The sequence below is a fragment of the Ambystoma mexicanum genome, chromosome 3p, assembly GCF_040938575.1.
Source record: "Ambystoma mexicanum isolate Mex_15411 chromosome 3p, UKY_AmexF1_1, whole genome shotgun sequence".
Lineage (NCBI taxonomy): Eukaryota > Metazoa > Chordata > Amphibia > Caudata > Ambystomatidae > Ambystoma > Ambystoma mexicanum.
The window spans coordinates 1124575439-1124591827 of NC_090925.1; the positions used below are offsets into that span (position 1 = coordinate 1124575439).

At 44.9% G+C, this 16389-nt stretch overlaps 1 protein-coding gene across 3 annotated transcripts in view; it reads right to left on the minus strand.

The window, feature by feature from the left end:
* The window catches only part of RAD50 (RAD50 double strand break repair protein), a 1278308-nt gene extending 1262379 nt beyond the window's left edge, over positions 1-15929 (minus strand). The window contains exon 1 of one of the 3 annotated variants that reach the window (XM_069652502.1): positions 15023-15250. The gene's annotated coding sequence lies outside the window, so the exon portion shown is untranslated. Of the gene's footprint in view, positions 1-15022; positions 15251-15910 lie in introns of those variants that run through there. The other 2 variants (XM_069652503.1, XM_069652505.1) reach the window with 2 other exon arrangements.
* Between the last annotated feature and the right edge of the window lie 460 nt (positions 15930-16389).

The following is a 16389-nucleotide window of genomic DNA, read 5'->3' on the forward strand; positions in this document are numbered from 1 at the left end:
AAGGGAAGGGAAGAGTAGCCAATTTGCCGTATGCAGTTTATCAGGCTTTGAAACAAGAGATGCCGGGAGTTGTTACATTTATACCGACTCATGGTCCGTTGCAAATGGGTTGGTAATGTGGTTGCCTACGTGGCAGAAAAATGGATGGAAGATCCATGCTAAAGAAGTATGGGGGAAGGAATTGTGGCAAGACATTGCTGAGATGCTAATGCATACTACAGTTATTACGTATCATATAGATGCACATTGTGCAGTGGTTCAATTCTGTTGCAGATGAACATGCGAAAATTTAAGTCATGGGTGCGAGGGCTGAGGAAGAGGACTTGGAAGGGATTGCTAAATGGGCTCACCAGATGAGTGGACATCTCAGAGAGAATCAGGTGGGCACAAGACAAAGGAATTAGCATCCCATTAGAGATTGTAAAAACAATAATTCTACAGTGTTCCATGTGCCATCACAAGCAAAGCTCTATTCCACACGTTATTCACGGCACATTGAAGCGAGGCAAATTGCCCAGACAAATTTGGCACTCGATTAAATCGGTCCCATGCCCATTAGCAGTGGATGTCAATATGCATGCATCATTGTAGACACATATTCTGGTTACTTGATGGTGTTACCATGTAAAAGAGCCACACAATTGAAAACGATTAAATTGTTAGATCAAGTGGCGGTATACTATGGTGTTCCCTTGCAGATACAGAGTGACAATTGGTACCACTTTAAGGGAAATTTGGTTTTAGACTATTGTCAAGAAAAATGAATTGAATGGATCTTTCACATCCCTCATCACCCTGAGGCTTCAGGGCTAATTGAGAGAATGAATGGATACGCAAAAATGAGGAGGGTACTTTGAAAGGGTGGCGAGACCGCGTATTAGATGCTGTTCAGATACTTAATAACCGTGCCATTGCGAACGGTGAGACTCCATTGATGCGCATATTAACGCCAACCTTACAATTTAGAGCTCATAAGGCCGTGGAAACACGGTTATACTGGGAAATGTCTCCTGGTGCATTAGCTCCTTACCGTGCCACTCCTGAATCAGCTGGGGTGGATTTACATGCAAGAGAAGAGATCCGACTTCAGCCTAGAGGTATTGTAGTAATGGACATGGGTATTGGGGTGCAAATTCTGTTTGAACATATGGGATTGATTGCCCCTAGATCCGGACTGGCTCTAAAAGGCATTCAAGTGCTGGGAGGGATTGTGGATGCAGATTATCAGGGTGAAATCAAGGTTATGCTCATAAATAGTGGTGAAAACATGTTGCCTTTTCATAAGGGAGACTGAGTGGCCCAATTAATATTAGTGCCTGTGAAGTTATCCATGATAGGTTATGTATAACACGCTTAATACCCAGAGGTTTCTAAGCGCGGACCCGGGGATCCAACCTGTTTGGCTCTGTGTCGTCTTGCTTCCAAGGGGAGCACGTTGCCGCTGAGCTATCCTCCCGAGACAGGATCCATGGTGAGGAAAGTAGAGCCACCCTCGGTATTAACTATTCGTGGGGACAAGGGTTTTGGCTGATCAGATACTATAGTGCCAGGTGCAAAGGTATGGGTCGAAGAACCTAATAGTCCGCCCGTTCCGGCGGATGTGATTGCAGCAGGGGAGGATCAAGATGTTCTTGTGATGGAACCTGGAAAAAAGAAATAGACCCATATTCCCGCGGACAAAATGATTTACGTGAGTGATGTACTTTGCTGGTATCTTGTTTTGAATTTCGATTTATAGATCCTGTGTATGCCGAGTGCCTGTGTGAGGCGCGATGGAGTGTTTTCGGGCGGGTCCGGGGACATGCTGGAGGAAGTGGCAAATGTCTCCATTCTACCGAAGGAGTCAGGAATTTGGATCAAAAATGACACGCCAGCTAATACTATTGGGCCCTGATGCATCCATTGCAGCATATCGCAGTGCTTTGAGGGAAAACGTGGACAAAAGCACAATGCTTTGCACCTTTCTGCACTTTCCTAATCCTCGGTGCAAAATAACTATCCTACACTCGTCGGGCAGACCGATAATATATGGGTTTACCTGGCTCGGCAGGTGCTGAACATTTCACATTTTTGTATGTTGGACGTACATGACTCTACTACTTTAGTTTCCACATGCCTTTTGGCAATACCAACGCCTGTCCCAGTATTACAGACTTTGTTTGGATTCCTGCATAAGGATTCCTTGGTTGAGAACTCTGATGTGTGAAAATCCTTGTCCGTGTATGAATATTGTAAATTCTGTGCAGATACAGACCGCAAATGGAGGAGTATGACGAGTATTATTACACACAATATTGCCCTTGCCGATGTCCGTTATCAAATGACTTGTGATCCAAACTTTGTTGGCCGATGCCAACAATTGAACCTGAATCATGGTGAGAAGAGGTCGGATTTTGAGCGGCGTTTATGCGCTTGACCGGCTTCCGTTTGCTTTGATGTTTGTAATAAAATTTGGTGTAACTATATTGTATTTTGCTGTGGAAACCAAACATTCATATATTCCTGCTAATATATCAAGTCGTCCTTGTGCTTTAACACGCCTTGGGTTGATGCTATTTCCTCTATGCCCTGCTATTCGGCGGTCCGCGCAATCCGCCTCCTACACCGCCTTACCCCCCGATTGTAATTCTGATATTCATTTGTTGTTTGAAACTGAAGTGTTAGCATTAGCTATTTTCATAGTGTGGATTTGGGGACTAGCGGCTGGGAATATAAGACTATGATCAAATTGGCTTGCCTTGTAGTTAAGGGGCTTAATGAAACTTTGCAGGCTTTGACTGAACTCTTGTTAGATGATAATTTTAGGAAGGCTATATTGCAAAATAGAGCAGCTTTTTGAAGCATAATTTGGGATGTAACGCTGTGGAGGGGATGTGTTGCTTTGACCTAGAGGATCATTCCCGTTCCATTGAAGACCATATTAGGGACTTGAAAGATGTAGTTGCAAGAGTGACGCAGGATAAGAATTGGGACTGGTGGGGTCAAATGTTTTCCTGGATTCCCAAAGCATTGCGTTCAGCTTTGGTTTGGATTTTTTGGATTTTTGCTGTTTTGGTTTGTTGCTGTATTTCTTGTATTCTGAATTTATGGTGTTTGTTTTTCGTAAATTCTGGGAACCTCCTTTTCGCCCGTTGGGTTATGGTATTTTAATCTCCAAGGGGTGGAGTGTAGCGCGTGCGCGAAATGAGCCAGAAAACATGGTGTTGATGCATGGCCATCTTGGATAGTCACTTCCATTCACTGCAATGAAACAGCTATGAAAGCCTACATTTTGTGGGCTCAGCAAGTAAACCTGTATTTCTTCTGCGAAGACAAGGTCACATGTTTATGTAATTCATGCTATTTATTATATGAATCACCGCCTCCAGCCCTCCAGGTAAGGAGCCATCTGCAGGTCCTTAATTAATTTAAAGTAGTGCAGAGCAGCACTAATTGCAGTTATTGTGTCCGTTTGATCACTTGCGCACTGCGTGCGTTCCATCCCTTCCCCTTCCCAGCTCGGCCCTGGTCACCACCTCCCTTCCGCCGCCAGCTATGAGTGGCTGCTTCCATGCTAGGCCCAAGGACCACGTGGTTCCTTCCCCCAGTCACCGCCTTCAGCCCTCCTTATAAGGAGCCATCTGCAGGCCCTTAATTTAAAGTAGTGCCGAGCAGCACTAATTGTAGTTATTGTGTCTGTTTGATCAATTGCGCACTGCGTGCGTCCCACCCCTTCCCCTCTAACGCCTCCAAAGACTACCCACATCTTTGCTTCCCGTGGCGTCCATAAAAAGCGCGCCTTTCGCCTAGCTAGCCCTATTAAGTAACGCAACACTATTCCATAGACTCACCAATAAAGCTATCGAACAGTGGCTGCACAGTCATCTCACCAAACCAGCAATTGCGACAGGCCACATCACCCTGATAAAACCCATGACAGGTAGGCTGACGTCAAGCAGCATCAAGGGATAAGGTAGAAACTGTCTATTCTATATTCAACATATACTGACACCATCATACAATCCTCTTAAACCATACTGCATTGTGAAACTTGGGCCTCTTAGGCTTAAACCTCTTTTGAAATTGCATTTCTACTTGGGCCTCTCTCCCACTATGCAGGACCCCTCCAAGTGTGCCCCCTGTTTTGAAAGTGCACTGAAACCGTTTAAACTGCTTTGAACTGGATTTGATATAGCAACTTAAGCTTAGGCCTCTCCGCTCTATACAGCACCTTCTAAGTGTCCTCCCTTATATTTGAGACTACACTGAAACCACATTTCAACTTTGAACCTCCTTGGAAACTTGGGCCTCTCTCCCTTTATACAGGACTCTCGAATCTCAGCGTGTTCTCTTGTAATCTGCTGCACCCTGAACCGTAGGCCTCTCCACCTCAATACAAGAACCTCAGGTCCAATCACCCTCCTGTATCATCGCACACTATGAAAAGACTATTCTAGGTCTCCCTCCTTCATCTCATAATTTAACCTGCCACTTGTGAGGCCAGTGCCTCTCCCGCTATCCAGGTACTCCAGCCCAGGCGTCTCAATTGCTGCCTGGGTCTCTCAGTCTAGGTTTTAATTGCTGCCGGCCACTTAGAGCCTTGAACTTTACTCCCAATATCTAGACGTCAATTTTGGCCTTAATTACAACCATCCTCTTCAAACCTAAACCTCTGCTTTCACCCTGGCATCTGCCACCTGATTTTGACAACCCCTGTCATCTGCAAGGCCAAACCCTCTCCCGATAGATTAAGGTCCCAATCTTGATCACAGCCTGCCCTGCGGAACCAAACCTACCTAGTGCTGTCCAAGGATCAGAATCTAACCGTTCAATCAGCTTTGGATCCTGCCGAAACCTACATCTCTTCGGACTTCTTCCACTCCCAAGAATGCTATCTCATTGTAAACCACCTGTAAAATTTCTGACCTCTCAACCTCTTGTCCCGTAGTCGTCTAGGCATTATCAGTAGCTGCTACTACTGAATCATAGGAACCTGACACCCAGGACATCCAGGAAGCACAAAAGCCTGTAACTAGTACCATTATCCCCTCCACAGTTACCTGCACCCTCAGCCCAATCCACACGCCATCCCTCTAACGTACAATACCCCAGGTACAATACCCCAGGTACACAGGTGATATTTATGCCAAAGTTCCATGACAACATTATATGAGATACATGATATTGGACTCGAAGAGGCAAAGACTTTGGGAAGTGAGTATTGTGTGGTGAGGTATTAACGATGGGTGATGTGTAGAAGAAAGATATGAAGAAACCATAGAAGTGAGCGACCCAATTATCAATCTCACAGACCGATTGAACGACAATACCCCATATCCACCATATCCAACTGACTGAACTAAGACAAACCCTCAAAAACCTCCTGATGAACAACTTAAGAGGATTGGAAACAACTGATAGATCAAAGTCCCGCTGACCCAATACCCAACTGACCGGAAAAGACACACCCTCGGAAACTATTAGACGGAACAATTGAAGATTAAAATCTACACTAGCCTGGCATGAGGAACCAAAATTGGAAACTGCCGCTATAAACCTAACACCTAGACCAACTCCTCCCAACTTAGACCAAAATGACCCGACGCAGACAAAGAGAAAAGGAACATGGTACAAGCAACATGGATACACAAACTCAACCGGCCCCAGCAGAAGACGCCTTCAATACAGAACACACCCCGCAAAACAATACTATCAACAGAACAAACCTCACAAGAGACAAATCCTTATACCTTACACCGTACCTCGCACCAAACAAAGAACCTAGATACTCCAACGACACCAACATTACCAGATGGATAAATAAAACACCAGAACAAGGGAACAAAAGAAGAGCGGACCAGAGAAGAGAATGGGTTGACGCCAACCCCCTTACTCCCTACATCACAAGAACAGATGGGCACTACCGATACCCACACCAAATAACAAGAGATGAAGAAACAATAGAAGTCAGCGACCCAATTATCAATCTCACAGACCGACTGAACGACAAAGCCGCCTTCACAGAACCTCTACCGCTCGGAGGCAACATGAATGCACCCCCACTGAAAACCCACAAACCAAAACTGGGAACAAAAAATAAACCAAATGACACCAAAAAGATTCACTGCAATCTAATCAACGCAAGATCAATGTTCAAACACTCCACCGAAATCTACGACCAACTAAGTGACAGAGGCATCAACATCCTTTTCATAACCGAAACATGGCTAGATGACAACTACAAGATCACCCTCAATAATTGCCTGCCCGATACCTTCAAGTGCATCCAAGTGAACAGAAAAACCAAAAAGGGGGTGGACTAGCAATCATCCACAAGGAACACCTGGAAATTAAAGCTGAAGACCCATTAAACATCAACAAATGTGAATACCTAATCATACGTCTATCAACAAATCCCAAAACAAACCTGAAATTCATACCGATATACAGACCACCAACGTACGATGCGGCCTTCATAGACCACTTCATAGAAGCAATCACCAACCTAGCCATCGACCGTAACCATCCGATTATCCTCAGAGACTTCAACATCTGGTTTGATGAAGAAACCACAACATCACAAAAATCTCTTACCGGCGAACTAACAACAATGGAACTACATCAGCTGGTCAAAGGAGCAACCCACATGGCAGGACATAAACTAGACGCAATCTTCGCCAACAGAAAACTAATTACCACAGCACCACCGATTCAGATCCTCTGGAGCGACCACCTCATCAGCCCTTTCGTAATCACATTGCCCTCCCCAATTACCAAGAAACAAGAAAAACTACCAACCATCCTGAAAAGAAACTGGAGAACCATAAAAAACTCCAACTTAACGGAACGACTAGAGATCACCAAACCACAAAAAATGACCATGGGCGAAGCTGACCTAGACACTAAAATAGATATACTTCACGGATCACCTAACAATCGACGAGATCGCAAAAGAAACACCTTTCAATCCATCCAGCAAAAGAGCAACGGCAAAATGGTTCACCCCACTACTAGGCGCCATGAAAAGGAAAAAACTAGAACTAGAATGGAGGATCAATAAAGACTGCAGAAAAAAAATCAAACTTCAACAACATACCCATTTATACAAAAAAGGAAATACAAAAAGGAAATATTACGACAACAGAATCCTCAAAGCACCAAACGCCCAAAAAGAACTGTTTAAAATCATAAACGAAATAAAAAACCCACCCGGCTGCAACAACACTCCAATACCATCGAAGAAATTATGCAGTGACCTCGCAGACCACTTCAAAAATAAAATCGTGACCATCCAACAGACCATACAAAACAGACCATGCAACCACTACACTGAAGACACTGACCGATGCAAGGAACACCAGAACAAACTCCGAAACTTCCCACACATATCAGAGGAGACTTTCATCAAACTAGTAAATCAAAGCAACAAATCTGGCTCCCCCGCATATCCCTGCCCCCCTGACATCTACAAATCAATCCTCACACAAGGAACACCAATGCAATAAAATACTACAGGAACGTCCTCAACCAATCAATCTCAACAGGAAGAGTGCCTCAAAAGCCTTCAAATCAGCATACATCAAACCACTCCTCAAAGACACAACAGGAAATGTAGAGGACCTCTCCAACTACAGACCCATCTCCAACATCCCCTACCCAGCCAAACTCCTAGAAACGCACATTTACAGAACAACCTAAGACTTCATAGAAGATCACCACCTATTAAACCAGGCACAAGTAGGCTTCAGACCGATGAGAGGAACAGAACCAGCACTTATTTCAATCTGGGATGATCTAAAGGCCAACACAGACTCAAACAACAGCACCGCTCTGATACTTCTAGACCTCTCTGCAGCATTCGACACAGTTAACCATGACATCCTCATCATGAGACTGGAAGAATTCGGAATCACCAACAACGCCTTACTTTGGGTCAGACCCTTCGTAACGAATAGAACAAACAATATGGATGAAACCTTACAAACCAAGCCCTCGAGAATCATCATGCAGAGTCCCACAAGGATCATCCTTCTCACCACTTCTATTCAACATCTACCGGTCACAGCTAAATAAAATCATCGAAAGACATGGCCTCACCTGCTACAATTATGCCGATGACACACAAATAATCTACAAAATGCAAGACTCACAAGAAGACAACAACGCTAGAGAACTGCCTCTGTGAAGTATACAACTGGATGAACTTAAACTACCTCAAACTCAACTCAGGCAAACAGAAATAATGATCATTTCAAAAAATGGAGAAGGCAACCTCTGCATCCCATGGCCAAGTGAACTTGGTGAAACCCCAGCCCCATCATCAATTGTAAAAAACCTGGGAGTCCTGATGGACCACGAACTCACTATAGAGCCACAAGTAAACGCCCTAATCAAGAAATCCTTTCTCCTGCGATTGGTTCAAAGGATCCTACCATTCCTCTCATTCACCAAAAAAACAACTGCTGTCATCGCCCTCATCATGTCTAGACTAGACTACGTCAACAGCCTATATCTAGGCTTACCTGAACAACTAACTAAACTCCAATGCATACAAAATGCGGCAGCCAGACTGCTCCTTAAACTACCTCGTAGAGAACACATCACAGCAGCGCTGAAAACGCTACAATAGCTACCCATCAAACAGCGGATCAAGTTCAAATCAATGTGCATAACCCACAGAGCAATCCAAGACCAAGGTTTGGAGTTCATCACAAGAAAACTAAACGTACATCACACTGCAAGGCCACTCAGATCCAGCAGTGACATCCGTTTGGAACCCAAACCACACAACAAGAGAAAACTCGGAGGATCCTCTTTTTCTCACCTCGACCCAAAAACCTGGAACGAACTACCAAAGAACATACGGAACACAAGAGATTACCTACAATTCAGGAAACTCCTCATATAATGGCTCTTCACCCCATAACCAGAAAGAATGCCCATATGGACATACACTGAGGAACTAGGCCGATAGAAGAGCCTACCCTGAAAGTAGATTTAACACAACAAAACCCTTGAAATTCAACAGATGTGAGAAGTCATGACCAGCTTAACTCAGCGTGTTCCCGTTGCAAAGCCCATGAGCACATACATATTATAAGACAAGGGGTTAACAATCCCATACAAAATGGCATTATGGGGGACATCAACAGGAGCACGCCGAGTTAAGCTGGTCATGACTTCCCACATCCGCTGAATTTCAAGGGTTTTGTTGCGTTAAATATGCTCAACTTAACTAAAAAATGTTTGTAATATAATATATATTTGCCTTGATCTGTGTATTTATTTGCTTTACAGTAGTGGGATAGTGAAGTGTTTTTGACTGCGTAATCTATGTTTGAATAAAGTGGCTTTATTTCATAAGAATCCTGCATGGAAACTAGTTTCATTATGGTATCACAGTGCTGTTGGTGTTTAAATGCTTCTATACAGGCTCAGACATCCATACAGCCTTCCCTGGACTCATGCTACCTTAAGAGGCGAAGTACGCATACAATCCATTTGGGTGTTTTCACCTGTATGACCGGATCACTGCTGCACCAGTAGCAGGGTTGGGTGCAGCATAAGGTTTAGAAACCACCACTATCCCTTCTACTATTGCTGGGCAATAGAGATTTTGGGCCTCAACACAAGTTGGTTGGTATCCCGGCGGTAATACCGCCCAGGCTAATAGCGTTACCGCCACCTGGTCCAGCGTTGGACCCAATGGGGAATTTTCGGCGCAATTAGCGCTTGCAAATAGCATTGCGCTAATTGCGCCCGAAAATGGGTATTAAGTTGGTGCATTTAGCCCCAGCTTAGAGCTGGGTTAAAATGCTGCCAGACTTGTGATTGGGGACGGACTCTTAAATGCTGCAGTAATAGCGTTACCTCCGCATTTAACGGCTGCTGCCAGACTCATGATGAGGCTCTTTATCAGCACCATGATAGACCAAAAACTGCTCTTGTATCAAATGGAAACAAGAAGTCATCCGCATTTGGGCCATAAGTGAACATTTTAACTTTTGCATGACCCTGCCAAATGGCCTAATGCAATCAGCCAGAAGCCTTCAGGGTCCCTTTATGCTCTCCTCCCAATAGATTACTCTTTCTGTATAAGGACTATAGGAACCATACCATCATTTTCCTTTCCCTTTGAAGCACTGTCGAATGTTTGCCCTTTCCAAATCTTTTGAGAGTCAATATCGTCCAAGTGAGACTCCTGCAGCAGAGTATGCAAGTTGACTTTTTATGGAGGATAAAGGATATTTGATTCTTTTAATCTGTATTTTGATTGCATCGATGTTCCAAAAAATGGTCACAAGTGGCTTTTGACATGCCAAGAAGGCGTCAACCTTTTGATGCTTCCAAACATCAAGTAGGAAAAGCAATGTATCACTCCAGCTATACGCTAACTCCATGTGTTTTTGATCTGCCGAGCGAATTATGCTTGGCAAACATTTGTGGAATTTTTTAGTAGGTTCCATCATGTTTTTTTCAGGGTCTCTGGGGTGACGTCTTATCTTCTCGTAACAGAACACATACCTCTGCAGGATGCGAAATTGAGGGGAGCTGGGAGCTATTTAGCTCTTGCTTGGAGCCTAGAAGAGCCTGGTTGTCACAAGCGTCTTTCTTTCTCACCTGTTTTTCCTTGCTTGTGGCCTTCTTGGAAGCGCCTTCCTCCTTCCTCACTGTTCGGGACTTGTATAGGTTGGAGCGCGAGTCTTCGGGTTCCAGCGTGAGGTAGTCGGCTGCCTAAGCCGGGAAGCGTTCAATATCCAGGAATGCTAACGATGGATCCAGGAAGGAGGTGGACAGGCGTCCGATGCTCGGAAGTGGCGGAAGATTGCAGCACCGAGCACAAGACGGATCCGGGAAGAAGGAATAAAGGCTAGCGGAGGGTTGCAGGAATCAGGAGAGGGTTCCAGGACGGAAGAAAAAAGGAGTAAGAGTTGGAGACGATACGATACACAGACTCGAACACACGCCTAACAACTCCAAGCAGTTGCGTTGAGCTGCGCAGAGCCGCGGGGGCGTGCCTGTTTTCTAGAAAGCAGAGTGTTGCGCGCAAAGGCTAGAGCGCTGCGTTTCTGGCCCGTCGGCCATGTTGGAAGAATCACGGAGCCCATGCTGCGGTGCATCATGGACCACGAAGTCCAGAAGGGTCGAATTCAGTGGTTCATGACACTGGTTAGATGGACACCAACCACTACCAGAAGCTACTTTTGGCTTCCACAGGACCACTGATGCTGAACAAACACTTACTTGATTTGGACACACCTATACAACATTTAAAGCATAAGGAGTCATAAATAATGGCCAAAACAATATTTGTTCATCTAATGTGGCAATTAGATCTGTGGAACGCAGTGTACTTGCTCCTTGTTCCCCAATGGTGGCTCCGGGTCACTCGATGTGGATACCCAGGGGCTGCTTTTAGCTCCAACTTATCCAATCTTAATTTCGAGCCCTGCTCCGCAAGCATGGAGACTGTATAGTTTTTGTTACCTATACAGAATGTAAGTGCGACTTGTGCAAATCGCCAGAAATTGTGTATTTGTCATTGTGAGAGATCCTTCTGAACTTCAAATAAGTGTTGCCTCTCCTCTAGTATGCTAGGAGCATGGTAAAAATCAATTTGATGCTGTTCCCATAGAATTTCACCCTTTATCTTTTTGCCAGGTGCATCACTTTCTACACTGAGACCATTCTTTGTATGCTTCTTGAGCTTTTCTGTTAAGACTGTAGAGTCTTGACAGTGTGAACCCTCAGAGGGCTCCCACCGTTTGAGGGCTCTGCATACACAATACTACTTCCTTATACATTGGACATTAAAATACTTACACCTCGCTACCCCCACCAATAAGCGGCATTGGGAGGAAGTGGGTTCATTCAATGTGAGTGGTGAAAGTGAAAAAGATGTCTGCAGTGAAGAGGAGATTTATGGGGGTGTGGGGAGTATACTGGTAGGCTTAATGGATTTGGTAGTCATTGTGGTCATGAGTAAATTGTTTTCTTGAGAAATTACAATTAACCTCAAGCTAAGGTGAAAGCCAATAAAGTAATGAAGGGTCACATGATTTGCTTCACAAAATCGTGTCGAAAAGGGTCCACATTTGGCCAGCATTCATGTAAACACTACGCAAAGCCCAAAAAGCGCAAGTTCCTGCTCTTGTACAGTTGCCCAGAAAGCCACAATGAAGAAAATGGAAATCGAAACCGCAGCACAGTGAAAACATAAAGGAATTGGGCCACAATAGTTACAATACCAGGAAAGCCCTGCATTAAGGCAATGAGGGCAGGAATGCCAAATGATCCAGTTTGAGATCAGTTGACTGTAAGTCGTGCAAAGGTGAGAGAGGATACCGAAAGAGGCACACATTATAATGCTGAAGTGCTAAGCGTTGAGCAATGAAAAACAAGAAGGTACATAGGAGAAATGTAGACTCCAGTATACGAAACAGAGACAATAAAGTTTCTAGCAATGGGTAGACCTTTGCGCTAGCGCACGGAGCAAAGACGGCAAATTGCACTGGTCCGTTTCAGTTTGCACTATAAAGTCATAGAAATAAGTCAAATGCACGTCAAACACAACGTGATGTTTAGATTGTGATCAATTAAAAAATAACATTGCAGTCTGTAAGAAAATGAATGCGATTGCACAAAACAGGGAGAAAATGAGGGTGTCGTTTTCTATTAAAAGTAACCATTTTAACCTAACTGTTCCATTTAGCATTTACATTTTTGTCTTGTCCACAATGCAGCAGTGCCTTCAAATACCTGTCAGGGGGCGCTGTGGAGCAGCCGCGCAAGATGGGGGCTTCTTTTGAGCTCTTTTCTGTAGGGACAAGCATTCTGAAACAAACCAGGCGTATCCCACTCCGAACAGCTGTCAGGGACTGGAGGGTGGCAGGCAGCACTCGCTGCATCAGAATACTGAAGTGCGGGCATGGTGGCGGAGTGATCACGGAGTGCTGGGTAATTACGGCTTTGGGATACATTTTAAGTCTTGGATTAGATTGCTGTATGTGTAGCCATTTGCGAGAGTGCGTACAAATGGGGTGTAGAAGCCGGTGCTTCATTCTGGTGGGGGGTGGGGGAGGGGGGCGCTTCAAGGGTGCCCTCTCTCCCTGCTGTTTGCTATGGTGATTGAACCACTGGCAGATCTGGTAGGGGCTGGAGTTAATTTTGCTTTACACAGATGATATACTGTTATATGTTTGGGACCCGGGTATCAATGTGGAAAAGGTAGTATGTGAAAGGGTTAACTTTGGTCGATATTCAGGCCTCCATCTGAATAGAAATAAATCTGAGATATTTCCGCTGACAGATGGGACGGTGAAGGCTGGCAATAAAGGGGTTTCCGGGGGACAGCGGAAGTGGGCATACACACCTCGTTCCCATGTTCTAACATTTGAAAGGAACTATACAATATAGCCGTCACATCTGCGGCGATGTGGCCAGATCCCAATGGCAATGCTTGGCAGAATTTCTCTTATCAAGATGGTGGTACTACCAAAACTACTGTATATGTTCCAAAACATCCAGAAGTGACCGGGCCAAGCTTTATTATAAGGAACACAATACGCTATGCACTGAGTTGGTTTGGGCAAGGAGAAAGGTCAGAATTAAGTGGTCACCTCTAGCACCCCCTTTGCACCCCGACGTTTCAGCTATACTACTTTGGGGCGCAGATTCACTATGCAAGACACTGGTATGGAACTGCGGCCTGACCACCTCATGTGAAACTGGAACAGATGGCGCTGGGCACAGTCACTCTAAAATCGCTGGTGCTGGGAGGAGGTTACCGCCAGGAACCCAGCTCGATCCGGTAAGTGCAACTGTGTTTGCATGGAAGATATTTCTCCGATTAACAGGGGATGACAGCACATGACAAATATGCACCCTTACAGGGTATATCGGTTCTGTCTCCCACTTTGGACGGACACTCAGGAGATCGACGCATACAGTGCTTGGGACATGTTCCCCGACGGCCAATTTATTGAATGGGAAGCCACCAGGGAAAATGTCAGGGATAACCCATATCAGCTGCTATATTATAGCAGTATGAGAGATGCATCCAAATCACACTGGCCATCCTTGCCGTCGGAACCCCCCTCACACATAAGCACTTCATTGTCAACAGTACTGACTGCAAGAAAAGCATTTCCAAACTGTTGTGAGTAGTCGGACATAGGTGACGGAAACAGGTGGTGCGTTTCTTGCCTGAATACGTTTATTTAAATAATAATGGGGTTTGGAAAAATGCCTCACTAGCCCCAACACTAAGAGGGGTTTCCCTGCCTTAACAAAACTAACTAATGAACGGTTAGTGTCAGAGTCCCAAAATAATAATATTCTCTGTCCCGTGTCCAAAAACCTAATCTGACCTTCACACTCTGAATTCTACAAAAAGATGCACAAAGGGAATGTCTCTTGGCTCTTCTCCTGCAGCCTTGTTCAGTTGTGTAACACAAAGTTCCAATAGGTCAAGCAAAACCAAAGTGTTCCAGAAAGAATGTTCCACAACTCAAAAGGGTTACTTTCCTTCCATTTGATGCTTTTTAAAAGTTCCCAAATTGTCTATCCTCTCTAGATGGAAGAGGGACGTCCTTGACGCTACCCTCAATACATAGCTGATTTAGCTTCTATAGGTAGACTTATTTAAAATCGGTCTTCAGGCAGAAATATAGCCTTGGTTCACTCTGCGCCAAGGTCTGCGCACGTACTTTATCAGTCAGTTATGTTTGATCCAGCAGTTTATCGTGTATTTGCCAGGTTTTCTGGAAGTACTGGGATGAGGGAGAGTAGTATGGAGATGATCCACGCTTGTTTTAATTATGTCTGTTCATTCATGGATAAGCTTCAATAGCAGGTTGGGTGTACTCTCCTGCAGAACTACTAGTTGTAACTTCTCTTCTATACCCAAGTCGAGTTGAGGGTGTCTTAGATTCTCTCCCTGGGATTTGTTTTGGGTTCATGTTACACTGCATTCCCCCCTTTTTTACACAGAGCCTTTCTTTGTATGTCAGTATCTTTTTATTGGCACCACTATGCGGATTACCTTATTGCAGCTGGGTTCGAAATCTGTGAGTTCTGCTGGGCATTGGGAAACGGTCTCAGACTGAGGCCGCCTCCACATGCCCCTTTTCGCCTGCTAAGTTGGTGTTTGCTTTTTCCGTCAGGCCTCCCGTTCCCTTGGCTGTCCACGAACCGACGTTGCTCGTTGGGTTTACCAGAGCATTTGTTCCTCTGCTGTGACACTTCTGGATTGCATCATTCGTGAGTCTCCTGTAACCTGCCTCGGATCGGCGGTGTATATAATATTTGGTATCCCCTGGTCTTCGGCTGTGTTCGGCTCATCGCCGATTGGCTGCATTAAACCCTAGCACCGCCCCCGTGAGCCTGAGCACCGGCCCCTCTTTTGAATTGTCACAGACAAAAGCAGCAGAGCACCGCGCGAGCTGCCTCTGTTGCTGTAATAGATAAAACACTGTTCATTCCGAGAGAAAGCTTTGCATTAAAACGCGAGGCTGCCTTTTAGGAAGCCGTTGATGTACAGCTTTCTCTCAGAATAATCTATACCCACAACGGAACGAAGCCGGGCATTTCATAAACTTTAACTTGTCATTAAAATACGAGACTTCGACTCATGAAGCCATTAATTACTCGTTACAGTTCATGAAATGTCGAGCTGCGCTCCGTTGTAGTAATAACAAGACAGTTACAGTTTATGAAATGTTTCTTAAGATTCCCTATATTGTCCAGTCGGGGGAGTCTCCAGAATTGCAAGAGGGGGTGGGGGACAGCCACTTTCCCCTCTGATGCAGTGCACGCAATTCCAGGTTGTCTCATTCCTGCCTACAAACCGCCCACCCCTGCCCCAATCTACTTTTTTGGTAACATTACTAGTGGCATATTGTGGTGTTCTGTAATATTTGGTATCCCATACCGATCCGGTATCCCCTGTCTTCGGCTGTCTTCGTAGATCACAGACCAAAGTAGGAGAGTTCCTAGCCTAGGTAAGTTTTGAGCCTCGGTATGGGATACCAAATGTTGCATAACACCGGCATAACGCCCGAGTTCCATACAGCCACGGTGAAACCTGCTACTTTCCCCTCTCAAAACTCACTACTTTCCCCTCTCAAATGGAGTGCACGCAATTCCAGGTTTTCTCATCATATCGATTTTAACACAATAAAAACGGCAGAATCATTACAGATGCAGGGAACTCATCTTTTAGAGCTCTATCCAGGCGCTCTGGGGCAAAATACATGCACATCTCCTGATTTGCTTATGGATTGCACCAACAGAAATTACTTCACAGAAAGCACATTGCAAGGAGCATCATCAGTCTTTGATACTTGGAGGCACCATGGAAGTGACTTTAGAATAAGTTGTCATAAGTAAGCCAAGAGGCAAATAATTTTG